The 16,680-nt window shown below is 40.2% G+C and overlaps 8 non-coding genes across 8 annotated transcripts; all 8 read right to left on the reverse strand.

The window, feature by feature from the left end:
* Positions 1 to 1,070: 1,070 nt before the first annotated feature.
* Positions 1,071 to 1,153, reverse strand: TRNAL-UAG (transfer RNA leucine (anticodon UAG)). The gene has a single exon. It is a non-coding gene; the product is annotated as a tRNA-Leu (tRNA).
* Positions 1,154 to 2,335: 1,182 nt separating this feature from the next.
* On the reverse strand, positions 2,336 to 2,418 carry TRNAL-UAG (transfer RNA leucine (anticodon UAG)). Its single transcript has one exon. It is a non-coding gene; the product is annotated as a tRNA-Leu (tRNA).
* A 1,182-nt stretch (positions 2,419 to 3,600) lies between these two features.
* TRNAL-UAG (transfer RNA leucine (anticodon UAG)) lies at positions 3,601 to 3,683 on the reverse strand. The gene has a single exon. It is a non-coding gene; the product is annotated as a tRNA-Leu (tRNA).
* A 1,182-nt stretch (positions 3,684 to 4,865) lies between these two features.
* TRNAL-UAG (transfer RNA leucine (anticodon UAG)) lies at positions 4,866 to 4,948 on the reverse strand. The gene has a single exon. It is a non-coding gene; the product is annotated as a tRNA-Leu (tRNA).
* Positions 4,949 to 6,135: 1,187 nt separating this feature from the next.
* Positions 6,136 to 6,218, reverse strand: TRNAL-UAG (transfer RNA leucine (anticodon UAG)). Its single transcript has one exon. It is a non-coding gene; the product is annotated as a tRNA-Leu (tRNA).
* A 1,182-nt stretch (positions 6,219 to 7,400) lies between these two features.
* Positions 7,401 to 7,483, reverse strand: TRNAL-UAG (transfer RNA leucine (anticodon UAG)). Its single transcript has one exon. It is a non-coding gene; the product is annotated as a tRNA-Leu (tRNA).
* Positions 7,484 to 8,665: 1,182 nt separating this feature from the next.
* TRNAL-UAG (transfer RNA leucine (anticodon UAG)) lies at positions 8,666 to 8,748 on the reverse strand. The gene has a single exon. It is a non-coding gene; the product is annotated as a tRNA-Leu (tRNA).
* Positions 8,749 to 9,930: 1,182 nt separating this feature from the next.
* TRNAL-UAG (transfer RNA leucine (anticodon UAG)) lies at positions 9,931 to 10,013 on the reverse strand. Its single transcript has one exon. It is a non-coding gene; the product is annotated as a tRNA-Leu (tRNA).
* Positions 10,014 to 16,680: the final 6,667 nt, after the last annotated feature.

The following is a 16,680-nucleotide window of genomic DNA, read 5'->3' on the forward strand; positions in this document are numbered from 1 at the left end:
TTTATTGGTTTATGATTACAGTGTTGCAAAAAGAAGTCCTTGAAGACCCTTTTACTTGCTTGATCTTGAAAATATAGAGAAATCCCCCTGGGAGGTACCCAGGAGTAAGGCAGTGTTGTAGGATTCTCTATAACATTCACTCAAGTAAGCAGAGTGATATGAATTGTTTTACATTGTTCACTTATATTTAGGGTCCTGTTAGAGATATGGGGATCATGAGAATTTAGAGTTGGTAGAGAATATGATCAAGGTTAAAAAAGTTGGCAGAAAGGAGTGTTGTGAAAGTCGTGGTACTAAAAAAGGTATCTACTGCACCTGACTGTTGGGTGTGGAGCACTTCTCTTTATCAGAATTTAGATTAAGCCGCGTAACTGGTGTGTTCTGCAGGTGTTCGTCAGGGATGGGGTTTCTCTGACAGTTTTACAAGTGCTAGAATTAATTTGGCTCCAAACTCCCACTAATACAAAGCCACATGTATATAAGTGGCTCGGGCTGGTCTCTTGGAGCTATGGAGTGCACAGTAGTGGAGCTAGGCCATGTTCTGTAGCCAGGCCCAGGATGTGGCCCCGTGTCTCAAATATTGCCACAACTTACACGGTTGCAGTGGGTAAATGCTATTAGCAAAAGGACTCCTCTCATCGCCGTACTGAGCTGCATAGAAATTGGGCAACAGAATAGCTGCACTATCCTATCACTCAATAGTACTGAATGCAGAATTGTCCCAGGTCTGGTGTTGAGTCTGTAGAAGTCTTTACAGGGAGTTGGCGAGGATTTTACCAGGATAGCGGAGGAGCTCAAGGAAAATGCGTCATTACTTTATGAGTCTTAGACCTGACATTATATCATGCTAAGAAAATATGAGTGTTCAAAAGTGGGATTTAAATCCACAAATTCAAGAGAGACCGCTCGGTCATCCTAACCTACACAAAAGTGCAATTTTTAAAGATTGGATGCCGAAACAGTTATCTGAAGAGTCTAATGTTTTGGGGCGTATACCGACATCATTTTTTTACTAATATTTCACCAACACTGACGGAATGACTGCGAAGATTTTTTAAGAAAAGATGAGCTGTCAGAAGTGGGATTTGAACCCAAGCCTCCAGGGGAGACTGCGACCTAAACGCAGCGCCTTAGACCACTCGGCCATCCTGACTCACAGAAACGCTCTGCCTCTCCAGATTGGTAGCAAAAACAAACATGTGAAGAGTCGATTTTTTGGGGATGTTGAATTGAAAGATTAGAACTGTTTCTTGTCCATTTCCGTCTTGTATTTATTTGTTTATGATTACAGTGTTGCAAAAAGAAGTCCTTGAAGACCCTTTTACTTGCTTGATCTTGAAAATATAGAGAAATCCCCCTGGGAGGTACCCAGGAGTAAGGCAGTGGTGTAGGATTCTCTATAACATTCACTCAAGTAAGCAGAGGGATATGAATTGTTTTACATTGTTCACTTATATTTAGGGTCCTGTTAGAGATATGGGGATTATGAGAATTTAAAATTGGTAGAGAATATGATCAAGGTTAAAAAAGTTGGCAGAAAGGAGTGTTGTTAAAGTCGTGGTACTAAAAAAGGTATCTACTGCACCTGACTGTTGGGTGTGGAGCACTTCTCTTTATCAGAATTTAGATTAAGCCGCGTAACTGGTGGGTTCTGCAGGTGTTCGTCAGGGATGGGGTTTCTCTGACAGTTTTACAAGTGCTAGAATTAATTTGGCTCCAAACTCCCACTAATACAAAGCCACATGTATATAAGTGGCTCGGGCTGGTCTCTTGGAGCTATGGAGTGCACAATAGTGGAGCTAGGCCATGTTCTGTAGCCAGGCCCAGGATGTGGCCCCGTGTCTCAAATATTGCTACAACTTACACGGTTGCAGTGGGTAAATGCTATTAGCAAAAGGACTCCTCTCATCGCCGTACTCAGCTGCATAGAAATTGGGCAACAGAATAGCTGCACTATCACTCAATAGTACTGAATGCAGAATTGTCTCTGGTCTGGTGTTGAGTCTGTAGAAGTCTTTACAGGGAGTTTGCGAGGATTTTACCAGGATAGCGGAGGAGCTCAAGGAAAATGCGTCACTACTTTATGAGTCTTAGACCTGACATTATATCATGCTAAGAAAATATGAGTGTTCAAAAGTGGGATTTAAATCCACAAATTCAAGAGAGACCGGTCGGTCATCCTAACCTACACAAAAGTGCAATTTTTAAAGATTGGATGCAGAAACAGTTATCTGAAGAGTCTAATGTTTTGGGGCGTATACCGACATCATTTTTTTACTGATATTTCACCAACACTGACGGAATGACTGCGAAGAATGTTTAAGAAAAGATGAGCTGTCAGAAGTGGGATTTGAACCCACGCCTCCAGGGGAGACTGCGACCTAAACGCAGCGCCTTAGACCACTCGGCCATCCTGACTTACAAAAAATCTCTGCCTCTCCAGTTTGGTAGCAAAAACAAACATGTTAAGAGTCGATTTTTTGGGGATGTTGAATTGAAAGATTAGAACTGTTTCTTGTCCATTTCCGTCTTGTATTTATTGGTTTATGATTACAGTGTTGCAAAAAGAAGTCCTTGAAGACCCTTTTACTTGCTTGATCTTGAAAATATAGAGAAATCCCCCTGGGAGGTACCCAGGAGTAAGGCAGTGGTGTAGGATTCTCTATAACATTCACTCAAGTAAGCAGAGTGATATGAATTGTTTTACATTGTTCACTTATATTTAGGGTCCTGTTAGAGATATGGGGATCATGAGAATTTAGAGTTGGTAGAGAATATGATCAAGGTTAAAAAAGTTGGCAGAAAGGAGTGTTGTGAAAGTCGTGGTACTAAAAAAGGTATCTACTGCACCTGACTGTTGGGTGTGGAGCACTTCTCTTTATCAGAATTTAGATTAAGCCGCGTAACTGGTGTGTTCTGCAGGTGTTCGTCAGGGATGGGGTTTCTCTGACAGTTTTACAAGTGCTAGAATTAATTTGGCTCCAAACTCCCACTAATACAAAGCCACATGTATATAAGTGGCTCGGGCTGGTCTCTTGGAGCTATGGAGTGCACAGTAGTGGAGCTAGGCCATGTTCTGTAGCCAGGCCCAGGATGTGGCCCCGTGTCTCAAATATTGCCACAACTTACACGGTTGCAGTGGGTAAATGCTATTAGCAAAAGGACTCCTCTCATCGCCGTACTGAGCTGCATAGAAATTGGGCAACAGAATAGCTGCACTATCCTATCACTCAATAGTACTGAATGCAGAATTGTCCCAGGTCTGGTGTTGAGTCTGTAGAAGTCTTTACAGGGAGTTGGCGAGGATTTTACCAGGATAGCGGAGGAGCTCAAGGAAAATGCGTCATTACTTTATGAGTCTTAGACCTGACATTATATCATGCTAAGAAAATATGAGTGTTCAAAAGTGGGATTTAAATCCACAAATTCAAGAGAGACCGCTCGGTCATCCTAACCTACACAAAAGTGCAATTTTTAAAGATGCCGAAACAGTTATCTGAAGAGTCTAATGTTTTGGGGCGTATACCGACATCATTTTTTTACTAATATTTCACCAACACTGACGGAATGACTGCGAAGATTTTTTAAGAAAAGATGAGCTGTCAGAAGTGGGATTTGAACCCAAGCCTCCAGGGGAGACTGCGACCTAAACGCAGCGCCTTAGACCACTCGGCCATCCTGACTCACAGAAACGCTCTGCCTCTCCAGATTGGTAGCAAAAACAAACATGTGAAGAGTCGATTTTTTGGGGATGTTGAATTGAAAGATTAGAACTGTTTCTTGTCCATTTCCGTCTTGTATTTATTTGTTTATGATTACAGTGTTGCAAAAAGAAGTCCTTGAAGACCCTTTTACTTGCTTGATCTTGAAAATATAGAGAAATCCCCCTGGGAGGTACCCAGGAGTAAGGCAGTGGTGTAGGATTCTCTATAACATTCACTCAAGTAAGCAGAGGGATATGAATTGTTTTACATTGTTCACTTATATTTAGGGTCCTGTTAGAGATATGGGGATTATGAGAATTTAAAATTGGTAGAGAATATGATCAAGGTTAAAAAAGTTGGCAGAAAGGAGTGTTGTTAAAGTCGTGGTACTAAAAAAGGTATCTACTGCACCTGACTGTTGGGTGTGGAGCACTTCTCTTTATCAGAATTTAGATTAAGCCGCGTAACTGGTGGGTTCTGCAGGTGTTCGTCAGGGATGGGGTTTCTCTGACAGTTTTACAAGTGCTAGAATTAATTTGGCTCCAAACTCCCACTAATACAAAGCCACATGTATATAAGTGGCTCGGGCTGGTCTCTTGGAGCTATGGAGTGCACAATAGTGGAGCTAGGCCATGTTCTGTAGCCAGGCCCAGGATGTGGCCCCGTGTCTCAAATATTGCTACAACTTACACGGTTGCAGTGGGTAAATGCTATTAGCAAAAGGACTCCTCTCATCGCCGTACTCAGCTGCATAGAAATTGGGCAACAGAATAGCTGCACTATCACTCAATAGTACTGAATGCAGAATTGTCCCAGGTCTGGTGTTGAGTCTGTAGAAGTCTTTACAGGGAGTTGGCGAGGATTTTACCAGGATAGCGGAGGAGCTCAAGGAAAATGCGTCATTACTTTATGAGTCTTAGACCTGACATTATATCATGCTAAGAAAATATGAGTGTTCAAAAGTGGGATTTAAATCCACAAATTCAAGAGAGACCGGTCGGTCATCCTAACCTACACAAAAGTGCAATTTTTAAAGATTGGATGCAGAAACAGTTATCTGAAGAGTCTAATGTTTCGGGGCGTATACCGACATCATTTTTTTACTGATATTTCACCAACACTGACGGAATGACTGCGAAAAATGTTTAAGAAAAGATGAGCTGTCAGAAGTGGGATTTGAACCCACGCCTCCAGGGGAGACTGCGACCTAAACGCAGCGCCTTAGACCACTCGGCCATCCTGACTTACAAAAAATCTCTGCCTCTCCAGTTTGGTAGCAAAAACAAACATGTTAAGAGTCGATTTTTTGGGGATGTTGAATTGAAAGATTAGAACTGTTTCTTGTCCATTTCCGTCTTGTATTTATTGGTTTATGATTACAGTGTTGCAAAAATAAGTCCTTGAAGACCCTTTTACTTGCTTGATCTTGAAAATATAGAGAAATCCCCCTGGGAGGTACCCAGGAGTAAGGCAGTGGTGTAGGATTCTCTATAACATTCACTCAAGTAAGCAGAGGGATATGAATTGTTTTACATTGTTCACTTATATTTAGGGTCCTGTTAGAGATATGGGGATCATGAGAATTTAGAGTTGGTAGAGAATATGATCAAGGTTAAAAAAGTTGGCAGAAAGGAGTGTTGTGAAAGTCGTGGTAGTAAAAAAGGTATCTACTGCACCTGACTGTTGGGTGTGGAGCACTTCTCTTTATCAGAATTTAGATTAAGCCGCGTAACTGGTGTGTTCTGCAGGTGTTCGTCAGGGATGGGGTTTCTCTGACAGTTTTACAAGTGCTAAAATTAATTTGGCTCCAAACTCCCACTAATACAAAGCCACATGTATATAAGTGGCTCGGGCTGGTCTCTTGGAGCTATGGAGTGCACAGTAGTGGAGCTAGGCCATGTTCTGTAGCCAGGCCCAGGATGTGGCCCCGTGTCTCAAATATTGCCACAACTTACACGGTTGCAATGGGTAAATGCTATTAGCAAAAGGACTCCTCTCATCGCCGTACTCAGCTGCATAGAAATTGGGCAACAGAATAGCTGCACTATCCTATCACTCAATAGTACTGAATGCAGAATTGTCCCAGGTCTGGTGTTGAATCTGTAGAAGTCTTTACAGGGAGTTGGCGAGGATTTTACCAGGATAGCGGAGGAGCTCAAGGAAAATGCGTCATTACTTTATGAGTCTTAGACCTGACATTATATCATGCTAAGAAAATATGAGTGTTCAAAAGTGGGATTTAAATCCACAAATTCAAGAGAGACCGGTCGGTCATCCTAACCTACACAAAAGTGCAATTTTTAAAGATTGGATGCAGAAACAGTTATCTGAAGAGTCTAATGTTTTGGGGCGTATACCGACATCATTTTTTTACTGATATTTCACCAACACTGACGGAATGACTGAGAAGAATGTTTAAGAAAAGATGAGCTGTCAGAAGTGGGATTTGAACCCACGCCTCCAGGGGAGACTGCGACCTAAACGCAGCGCCTTAGACCACTCGGCCATCCTGACTTGCAAAAAATCTCTGCCTCTCCAGTTTGGTAGCAAAAACAAACATGTTAAGAGTCGATTTTTTGGGGATGTTGAATTGAAAGATTAGAACTGTTTCTTGTCCATTTCCGTCTTGTATTTATTGGTTTATGATTACAGTGTTGCAAAAAGAAGTCCTTGAAGACCCTTTTACTTGCTTGATCTTGAAAATATAGAGAAATCCCCCTGGGAGGTACCCAGGAGTAAGGCAGTGGTGTAGGATTCTCTATGACATTCACTCAAGTAAGCAGAGTGATATGAATTGTTTTACATTGTTCACTTATATTTAGGGTCCTGTTAGAGATATGGGGATCATGAGAATTTAGAGTTGGTAGAGAATATGATCAAGGTTAAAAAAGTTGGCAGAAAGGAGTGTTGTGAAAGTCGTGGTATTAAAAAAGGGATCTACTGCACCTGACTGTTGGGTGTGGAGCACTTCTCTTTATCAGAATTTAGATTAAGCCGCGTAACTGGTGTGTTCTGCAGGTGTTCGTCAGGGATGGGGTTTCTCTGACAGTTTTACAAGTGCTAGAATTAATTTGGCTCCAAACTCCCACTAATACAAAGCCACATGTATATAAGTGGCTCGGGCTGGTCTCTTGGAGCTATGGAGTGCACAGTAGTGGAGCTAGGCCATGTTCTGTAGCCAGGCCCAGGATGTGGCCCCGTGTCTCAAATATTGCCACAACTTACACGGTTGCAGTGGGTAAATGCTATTAGCAAAAGGACTCCTCTCATCGCCGTACTCAGCTGCATAGAAATTGGGCAACAGAATAGCTGCACTATCACTCAATAGTACTGAATGCAGAATTGTCCCAGGTCTGGTGTTGAGTCTGTAGAAGTCTTTACAGGGAGTTGGCGAGGATTTTACCAGGATAGCGGAGGAGCTCAAGGAAAATGCGTCATTACTTTATGAGTCTTAGACCTGACATTATATCATGCTAAGAAAATATGAGTGTTCAAAAGTGGGATTTAAATCCACAAATTCAAGAGAGACCGCTCGGTCATCCTAACCTACACAAAAGTGCAATTTTTAAAGATTGGATGCCGAAACAGTTATCTGAAGAGTCTAATGTTTTGGGGCGTATACCGACATCATTTTTTTACTGATATTTCACCAACACTGACGGAATGACTGCGAAGAATGTTTAAGAAAAGATGAGCTGTCAGAAGTGGGATTTGAACCCACGCCTCCATGGGAGAATGCGACCTAAACGCAGCGCCTTAGACCACTCGGCCATCCTGACTTACAAAAAATCTCTGCCTCTCCAGTTTGGTAGCAAAAACAAACATGTTAAGAGTCGATTTTTTGGGGATGTTGAATTGAAAGATTAGAACTGTTTCTTGTCCATTTCCGTCTTGTATTTATTGGTTTATGATTACAGTGTTGCAAAAAGAAGTCCTTGAAGACCCTTTTACTTGCTTGATCTTGAAAATATAGAGAAATCCCCCTGGGAGGTACCCAGGAGTAAGGCAGTGGTGTAGGATTCTCTATAACATTCACTCAAGTAAGCAGAGTGATATGAATTGTTTTACATTCTTCACTTATATTTAGGGTCCTGTTAGAGATATGGGGATCATGAGAATTTAGAGTTGGTAGAGAATATGATCAAGGTTAAAAAAGTTGGCAGAAAGGAGTGTTGTGAAAGTCGTGGTACTAAAAAAGATATCTACTGCACCTGACTGTTGGGTGTGGAGCACTTCTCTTTATCAGAATTTAGATTAAGCCGCGTAACTGGTGTGTTCTGCAGGTGTTCTTCAGGGATGGGGTTTCTCTGACAGTTTTACAAGTGCTAGAATTAATTTGGCTCCAAACTCCCACTAATACAAAGCCACATGTATATAAGTGGCTCGGGCTGGTCTCTTGGAGCTATGGAGTGCACAGTAGTGGAGCTAGGCCATGTTCTGTAGCCAGGCCCAGGATGTGGCCCCGTGTCTCAAATATTGCCACAACTTACACGGTTGCAGTGGGTAAATGCTATTAGCAAAAGGACTCCTCTCATCGCCGTACTCAGCTGCATAGAAATTGGGCAACAGAATAGCTGCACTATCACTCAATAGTACTGAATGCAGAATTGTCCCAGGTCTGGTGTTGAGTCTGTAGAAGTCTTTACAGGGAGTTGGCGAGGATTTTACCAGGATAGCGGAGGAGCTCAAGGAAAATGTGTCATTACTTTATGAGTCTTAGACCTGACATTATATCATGCTAAGAAAATATGAGTGTTCAAAAGTGGGATTTAAATCCACAAATTCAAGAGAGACCGGTTGGTCAACCTAACCTACACAAAAGTGCAATTTTTAAAGATTGGATGCCGAAACAGTTATCTGAAGAGTCTAATGTTTTGGGGCGTATACCGACGTCATTGTTTAACTAATATTTCACCAACACTGACGGAATGACTGCGAAGAATGTTTAAGAAAAGATGAGCTGTCAGAAGTGGGATTTGAACCCACGCCTCCAGGGGAGACTGCGACCTAAACGCAGCGCCTTAGACCACTCGGCCATCCTGACTTACAGAAAATCTCTGCCTCTCCAGATTGGTAGCAAAAACAAACATGTTAAGAGTCGATTTTTTGGGGATGTTGAATTGAAAGATTAGAACTGTTTCTTGTCCATTTCCGTCTTGTATTTATTGGTTTATGATTACAGTGTTGCAAAAAGAAGTCCTTGAAGACCCTTTTACTTGCTTGATCTTGAAAATATAGAGAAATCCCCCTGGGAGGTACCCAGGAGTAAGGCAGTGGTGTAGGATTCTCTATAACATTCACTCAAGTAAGCAGAGGGATATGAATTGTTTTACATTGTTCACTTATATTTAGGGTCCTGTTAGAGATATGGGGATCATGAGAATTTAGAGTTGGTAGAGAATATGATCAAGGTTAAAAAAGTTGGCAGAAAGGAGTGTTGTGAAAGTCGTGGTACTAAAAAAGGTATCTACTGCACCTGACTGTTGGGTGTGGAGCACTTCTCTTTATCAGAATTTAGATTAAGCCGCGTAACTGGTGTGTTCTGCAGGTGTTTGTCAGGGATGGGGTTTCTCTTACAGTTTTACAAGTGTTAGAATTAATTTGGCTCCAAACTCCCACTAATACAAAGCCACATGTATATAAGTGGCTCGGGCTGGTCTCTTGGAGCTATGGAGTGCACAGTAGTGGAGCTAGGCCATGTTCTGTAGCCAGGCCCAGGATGTGGCCCCGTGTCTCAAATATTGCCACAACTTACACGGTTGCAGTGGGTAAATGCTATTAGCAAAAGGACTCCTCTCATCGCCGTACTCAGCTGCATAGAAATTGGGCAACAGAATAGCTGCACTATCACTCAATAGTACTGAATGCAGAATTGTCCCAGGTCTGGTGTTGAGTCTGTAGAAGTCTTTACAGGGAGTTGGCGAGGATTTTACCAGGATAGCGGAGGAGCTCAAGGAAAATGCGTCATTACTTTATGAGTCTTAGACCTGACATTGTATCATGCTAAGAAAATATGAGTGTTCAAAAGTGGGATTTAAATCCACAAATTCAAGAGAGACCGGTCGGTCATCCTAACCTACACAAAAGTGCAATTTTTAAAGATTGGATGCCGAAACAGTTATCTGAAGAGTCTAATGTTTTGGGGCGTATACCGACATAATTTTTTTACTGATATTTCACCAACACTGACGGAATGACTGCGAAGAATGTTTAAGAAAAGATGAGCTGTCAGAAGTGGGATTTGAACCCACGCCTCCTGGTGAGACTGCGACCTAAACGCAGCGCCTTAGACCACTCGGCCATCCTGACTTACAGAAACTTTCTGCCTCTCCAGATTGGTAGCAAAAACAAACATGTTAAGAGTCGATTTTTTGGGGATGTTGAATTGAAAGATTAGAACTGTTTCTTGTCCATTTCCGTCTTGTATTTATTGGTTTATGATTACAGTGTTGCAAAAAGAAGTCCTTGAAGACCCTTTTACTTGCTTGATCTTGAAAATATAGAGAAATCCCCCTGGGAGGTACCCAGGAGTAAGGCAGTGGTGTAGGATTCTCTATAACATTCACTCAAGTAAGCAGAGGGATATGAATTGTTTTACATTGTTCACTTATATTTAGGGTCCTGTTAGAGATATGGGGATCATGAGAATTTAGAGTTGGTAGAGAATATGATCAAGGTTAAAAAAGTTGGCAGAAAGGAGTGTTGTGAAAGTCGTGGTACTAAAAAAGGTATCTACTGCACCTGACTGTTGGGTGTGGAGCACTTCTCTTTATCAGAATTTAGATTAAGCCGCGTAACTGGTGTGTTCTGCAGGTGTTTGTCAGGGATGGGGTTTCTCTTACAGTTTTACAAGTGCTAGAATTAATTTGGCGAGGATTTTACCAGGATAGCGGAGGAGCTCAAGGAAAATGCGTCATTACTTTATGAGTCTTAGACCTGACATTATATCATGCTAAGAAAATATGAGTGTTCAAAAGTGGGATTTAAATCCACAAATTCAAGAGAGACCGGTCGGTCATCCTAACCTACACAAAAGTGCAATTTTTAAAGATTGGATGCCGAAACAGTTATCTGAAGAGTCTAATGTTTTGGGGCGTATACCGACATCATTTTTTTACTAATATTTCACCAATATAAACCTATAGAATATAGGGCACAACTAACACAAGTAAATTGAAAGATGTATAAATTTTATTAGATATTACAACATTAAAAAATTACAACATTAAAAAATGAGTCATACTGAGCATGAAACACAAGAGACGTCTGACACATGCAGAGAACATACAAAAAAAACTATATTAAATGACACTGTCACGGGTGACGGTATATATCTCTATCCATAGGTGATGTAAGCCTTGTACCAGATAGTTAAAGTTTCTGTGTGTTTAACATCTACTTAGACCAAGTGGACACATTTATGTATGCAGTTGAAAGGAGCTAGAGTATGAAACATATGTGCCCAGTGCACAGATATGTCAGCAAAAACTGCAAGCTTTAAGCTATGGTCTGGTAAGAGTAACACAGCATGTCTGCAATGGTGGTAAAGGTAGTTAAATTAACCAGATGGGGGGGAGAGAAGATATATAACATACCCATTTGTAGTCCTCTGCATGGAGAGAACGTCAGTCCCGACGCGCGTTTCGGCGGAATGCCTTCGTCCGGGGGTGCCGTCTCTCCAGCAGGAACCTCCCTCTTTAAAAACATATGGCCGTCCAATCATGTCAGCAGTTGAGGATCACATGGGGCAGTGAAAGTGTATACACTGGCGTCATGCATCGGGAGCAGGAAGACTCGTAGCAATCCCCCGAACGCGCGTCATCAAGGGGGCGTGGATCAACGGCGACTGACGCCGCAGATACACGCCCACCCAGATGCAGACGCCCGAGTCAGAGGGAAGCCGAGAAAACCCTCCCGGCGCAAGCGCACAAGCACCTACTGCTGTAGAAGAATGTCTCCCATGAGATATACGCAGTGCAGGATCGGACAGCAAATTTGAAGTTTGAAGGGCATAAAAATACAGTGTTAAACGATAATGACCATATATTCCATCAGGTGCAGCAGCTATAAGCATATTTGACAAACTGCAGAACAGCGTGAAATCCAATCAGGAACAATGTACATAGGACCCAACGACACATTTAAAGATGTTACTAGAAATATGTCAAATTGCACCACGCATAAAAAGACAAATATAAAATGTTGGAAATAAAACATGTATCTCAAACATAACCATTATAATACAAATAACAGCAGTATCCATGAGTCAAACTTGTATGACAGTACATCCAAACAATTATAAATGGATAAAACTGCATATACAGTGGTCTTTATATATATATATAAGACAAAAAAACACATATTAAAACAAAAATATATATAATACATATAAATATCATATTGAAAAAAAAAATATATATATAGATACAATATCTGTGTAAAATAGAATTTGATAATGCATGTAAAGCATAATGGAAAAATGATAAATAATAAATAATGCATAATAGTAAAAAATAATGGTGAAGATTATATATACACATATATGTAATAAAAAATTATATACATAACAAATATATAATGTGAAATACATCAATTTAATAATTGTGAACCAAACCAATAATAAAAGTGATGGAACAATACAATGTGTGTAATATAAAACAAATATGTTGCGTGTGTATATAGTCTATATTTATAAGGGTAATAGTAAATTACGTATAATGCTATATAGGGAAAAAAACGTACTAGGTGTTGTAAAGCACGATGTTAGGATTTTTATATGTGAACGAAACTAAGTGAGAAAGTGCATGCGTGTGAATGTTGATAAACAATTACACATAATACATAAAAAGAATAAATGTAAAAATAAAAATAATAGATATAAACCGTGGTAGTAAATGGTAGAAAAAAAAAATCTATATATATATGTAATACATATATAGGTATAATAGTAAAGAGATCTAAATAAATGTAATTTAATAATTACTGATTGATGGGTAATAGGTAAGTGGTGTAGAAGATGTGTACAAATATGAATATAATATTGTGTATAGGAATATATATGAATATGTATTAATTCAATGTACATCAAACACAAGTAACCCAATGAATATAGTGTGAAAAATAATAAAACAAAGAAAAGAAAAAAATGACAAAATGTGTATATTGTAAATATTTATAAACGAAGTGGACACAGTAAATATGAAATAAAAAGATGAATAATGGTGATAAATAATGAATAATAAATAAGTAAATATGCAAAATATGTATGATAATAAATAATACATATGTAAATATATATATATATATATTGGACTACAAAAGGGTCGTAGTAGCAATCATTGGGCAGGAAAAATGACTAGCGTTCTTTGTTGGTATAAATGGATATTCATCGCACTGTATTCATGACCTCTCATTCTTCAAATTATAACAGGTCATAGTAGGTTCTATAATGAAAGGGGAAGTAATTAGACACATAAAAACTGAAACATATTTTAAAATAACCCACTGAAGGTCAATGGTCAAAGGAATGGGGTGAAATTGAGGTTCTCATTGAGCCCAAAAGGAGACATAGTCCTCAGAGTCCAGATCCACTTAGATTCACACCTTGCCAATCTTTTGGATATGTCACCCCCTCTAATATGTTTTTCAATGCAGTCGATTCCTCTCACTCTCAGTTTTGTCGAATCGCATGCATGATGTGCCTTGAAATGTCGGGCGACAGGTTTTAAGGTTTCAGGGTTCTCAGACATTTCAGCCAACGTGATATCACGGATGTGTTCCCTAACTCGAATTTTCAATTCACGTGTAGTAAGTCCAACATATATCTTAGGGCAGGGGCAGGTGGCATAATAGACTACTGCCTTGGTTGAACAGGTAATAGAATGGGTGATAGTGAATGTATGTTTGCCCGTTGAATCGACAAACGTTGTCGCCTTTTCAATATTAGGACACGCTACACAATGTCCGCATGTCTTACAGCCCCATTTAGGGCCTTTAGTCCCAAAGGGAAATCTTTGCCTATTTAGTTGGTAATGACTGCGGACAAGGTGATCTTTAAGATTTTTTGAGCGTCGTGCCGAGATGGTTGGATATCTAGAAATGTATTTCTCAATTGTTGGATCGGTGAGCAATATGGGCCAGAACTGCTTAAGTATATCTTTCATTTGAGGCCATCTTGAATGATACTCTGTGGTGAATCTTACCTGTGTCTCTAATTTGTTTTTTAGTTTAGGGAATAGCAGCTCGTCTCTTGATGTATTTTTCGCACGGTGATATGCCTTTTTAATCGAGTGTTTACTATATCCCCGGGCAAGGAAGCGGTTAGTGAGGTCATAGGCCTGTTTCTCAAATGCATCAGTAGAAGAACAGATCCTTCGAATCCTTAGGAATTGGCCGATTGGAACTGCCTTAATCGTCTGTATGGGGTGAGAGGAGGAAGCGTGAAGGAAGGCATTGACTGCTGTTGTCTTCCGAAACACATCTGATTGAAGGAAACCGTTCACATCCCTACACAGCTTAATGTCCAAAAATTCAGCTCGACATTTGTCATAATGATACGTAAGCTTGATGTTTAGATCATTTAGATTTAGTGCATTGATGAAATTCTCAAAAGTCTCAGGTGTGCCCCTCCAGATAAGTAGGATGTCATCGATGTACCGGGCCCAAAATATGACCCGGTCCATCGAGACACCCCGCCCACCATGGAAAAGGTCACGTTCCCACAGCCCCAGGAACAGGTTCGCATATGAAGGGGCACATGCTGCCCCCATTGCTGTTCCCTGGAGCTGGAGGTAAAATTTATCCTTGAAGACAAAAAAGTTATGTTCAAGTGCAAATTTGAGAAGTGTCGAGATAAAATTTGCAAAAATAGGTTCCATATTCCCCATAGTTAGGAATGCAGAGACAGCTCTTAAACCATCAGTATGGCGGATACTAGTGTAGAGTGACTCAACGTCACATGTACACAGTAACATATCTTCCTCCACACTGATTCCATCTATTTTCTGCAGAAGATCTGCAGTATCGCGCACATGTGACGGTAAACATTCGACAACCCCTTTAAGATGATGGTCAATGAATTTGCAAATTTTCTCGGTTAAATTACCCCTACCTGAGATGATTGGCCTTCCTGGGGGAACGGTTGCATCTTTGTGAACCTTTGGTAGCAGATAAAATGTTGATATGGTTGGTTCAGTAGGGATAAGTGCATCATATACTTCTTTGGTAATGATGTTCTCAGTTTTGGCCTTTATTAGGATCTTTTCCAGATCTGTTTGAAAAATATGCAAGGGATTATAAGTCAATCTTTTGTAGCAGTTTTTATCATTTAATTGTCTGAAGGCCTCAGCTTCATACATCACACAAGGCCAGACCACAATATTTCCGCCTTTGTCGGCTGCTTTAAACACGACATCGTCGATTTTACTTAGTTTTTTGAGGCTTTGTCTCTGTGCTGCCGATAGATTGTCATTTTTAATTCCATTGGGTATTTTTGCAAATTCCCGACTGACTGATTTAACAAAAGAGTCTACTGCCGAGCACATACTCATTGCAGGAAACCGCTTTGATTTTATCCTAAGTGTTGGGGGTACCTTACCTGTTGGATCAGAGTCTTGTTCCCTTAACAGTTCTTCTAAGTCATATAGGGTCTGTTGTTCGGTGATAGTAGGGAAAGTCTCATCAACCTCAGACCTATGAAAATATTTTTTTATAAATAAGAGATCGGCCGAAAATATGTAGGTCCTTAATTGCGGAAAATGTGTCAAAACGGGCACATGGGGCAAATGTTAACCCTCGCTCTAAGACCTCCATATCGGATGTAGAAAAAAACGTGATTAGATAAATTAATTACCTTAAGTAAATTTGAAGGTCCATCGGCATCCGGCTTTCTCTTATTTGAGGTATGTTTGTATGGTACTTTTCTTTTTTGTCTCGTGCTATACGTGTGATAGGACCGCTGTCTTGATCCACCGTCAGATTCACTCTGAGATGAGATCGATGTTGTAGACATATGGCGATTGGTCTGTGCGGATGGAGTGCTTTTTCTCCATTTATAGACTTTTTGCTGGGCGTAATCATTGGTGTCTCTTGAAAATTTTTTAGACTTCATATCTTTAATTTCCTTCTCCCATTCAGTGAACTGATGTTCCAACGTAAGGTTGAACCTAACTAGGCCTTCAGGCGTCATTTTTTCTTTAAGATCAGATTGTATCACTTCAATGTCAATGTCGAGCTGATCTAATGTGGTTTGGTTCAAATTAACCAATAACTCCATGAATTTAAAGGAGCTTTGATTACAAGCTTCCTCCCAATTCGCAACAAATGTGGTATCCTCGATTGGGAAGGAAGGGAAGATCTGGACTCTGAGGCCTCTAGGGATCAATTTCCTTTGTAGGTAATTCTCCAAAAAGATTTTATTCCACCATATTTTCATACGGCGATGTAATAGATTCCTGTATTTATTCTGTAATTCACTCACATTCCCTTGACCATTAAAAGCAAGCTGAGTAGACCCATCATTAAAAACCTGATCCATTTGAGAACGCCAGATGCGTTCCCTAGCTTTGTGATCCATGGACCCTGATGTACTTGAATCTGTGAGGAACACAGTAAAAGATTAACCACATAAACCTATTGGTACATGCAGGAAAAGGGTCTAATAAGTATGCATATAAATATACACTATACTACTGCCTATACATTTCCGTCTTGTATTTATTGGTTTATGATTACAGTGTTGCAAAAAAAAGTCCTTGAAGACCCTTTTACTTGCTTGATCTTGAAAATATAGAGAAATCCCCCTGGGAGGTACCCAGGAGTAAGGCAGTGGTGTAGGATTCTCTATAACATTCACTCAAGTAAGCAGAGGGATATGAATTGTTTTACATTGTTCACTTATATTTAGGGTCCTGTTAGAGATATGGGGATCATGAGAATTTAGAGTTGGTAGAGAATATGATCAAGGTTAAAAAAGTTG

The sequence above is a fragment of the Rhinoderma darwinii genome, chromosome 1 (assembly GCF_050947455.1).
Source record: "Rhinoderma darwinii isolate aRhiDar2 chromosome 1, aRhiDar2.hap1, whole genome shotgun sequence".
Classification (NCBI taxonomy): domain Eukaryota; kingdom Metazoa; phylum Chordata; class Amphibia; order Anura; family Rhinodermatidae; genus Rhinoderma; species Rhinoderma darwinii.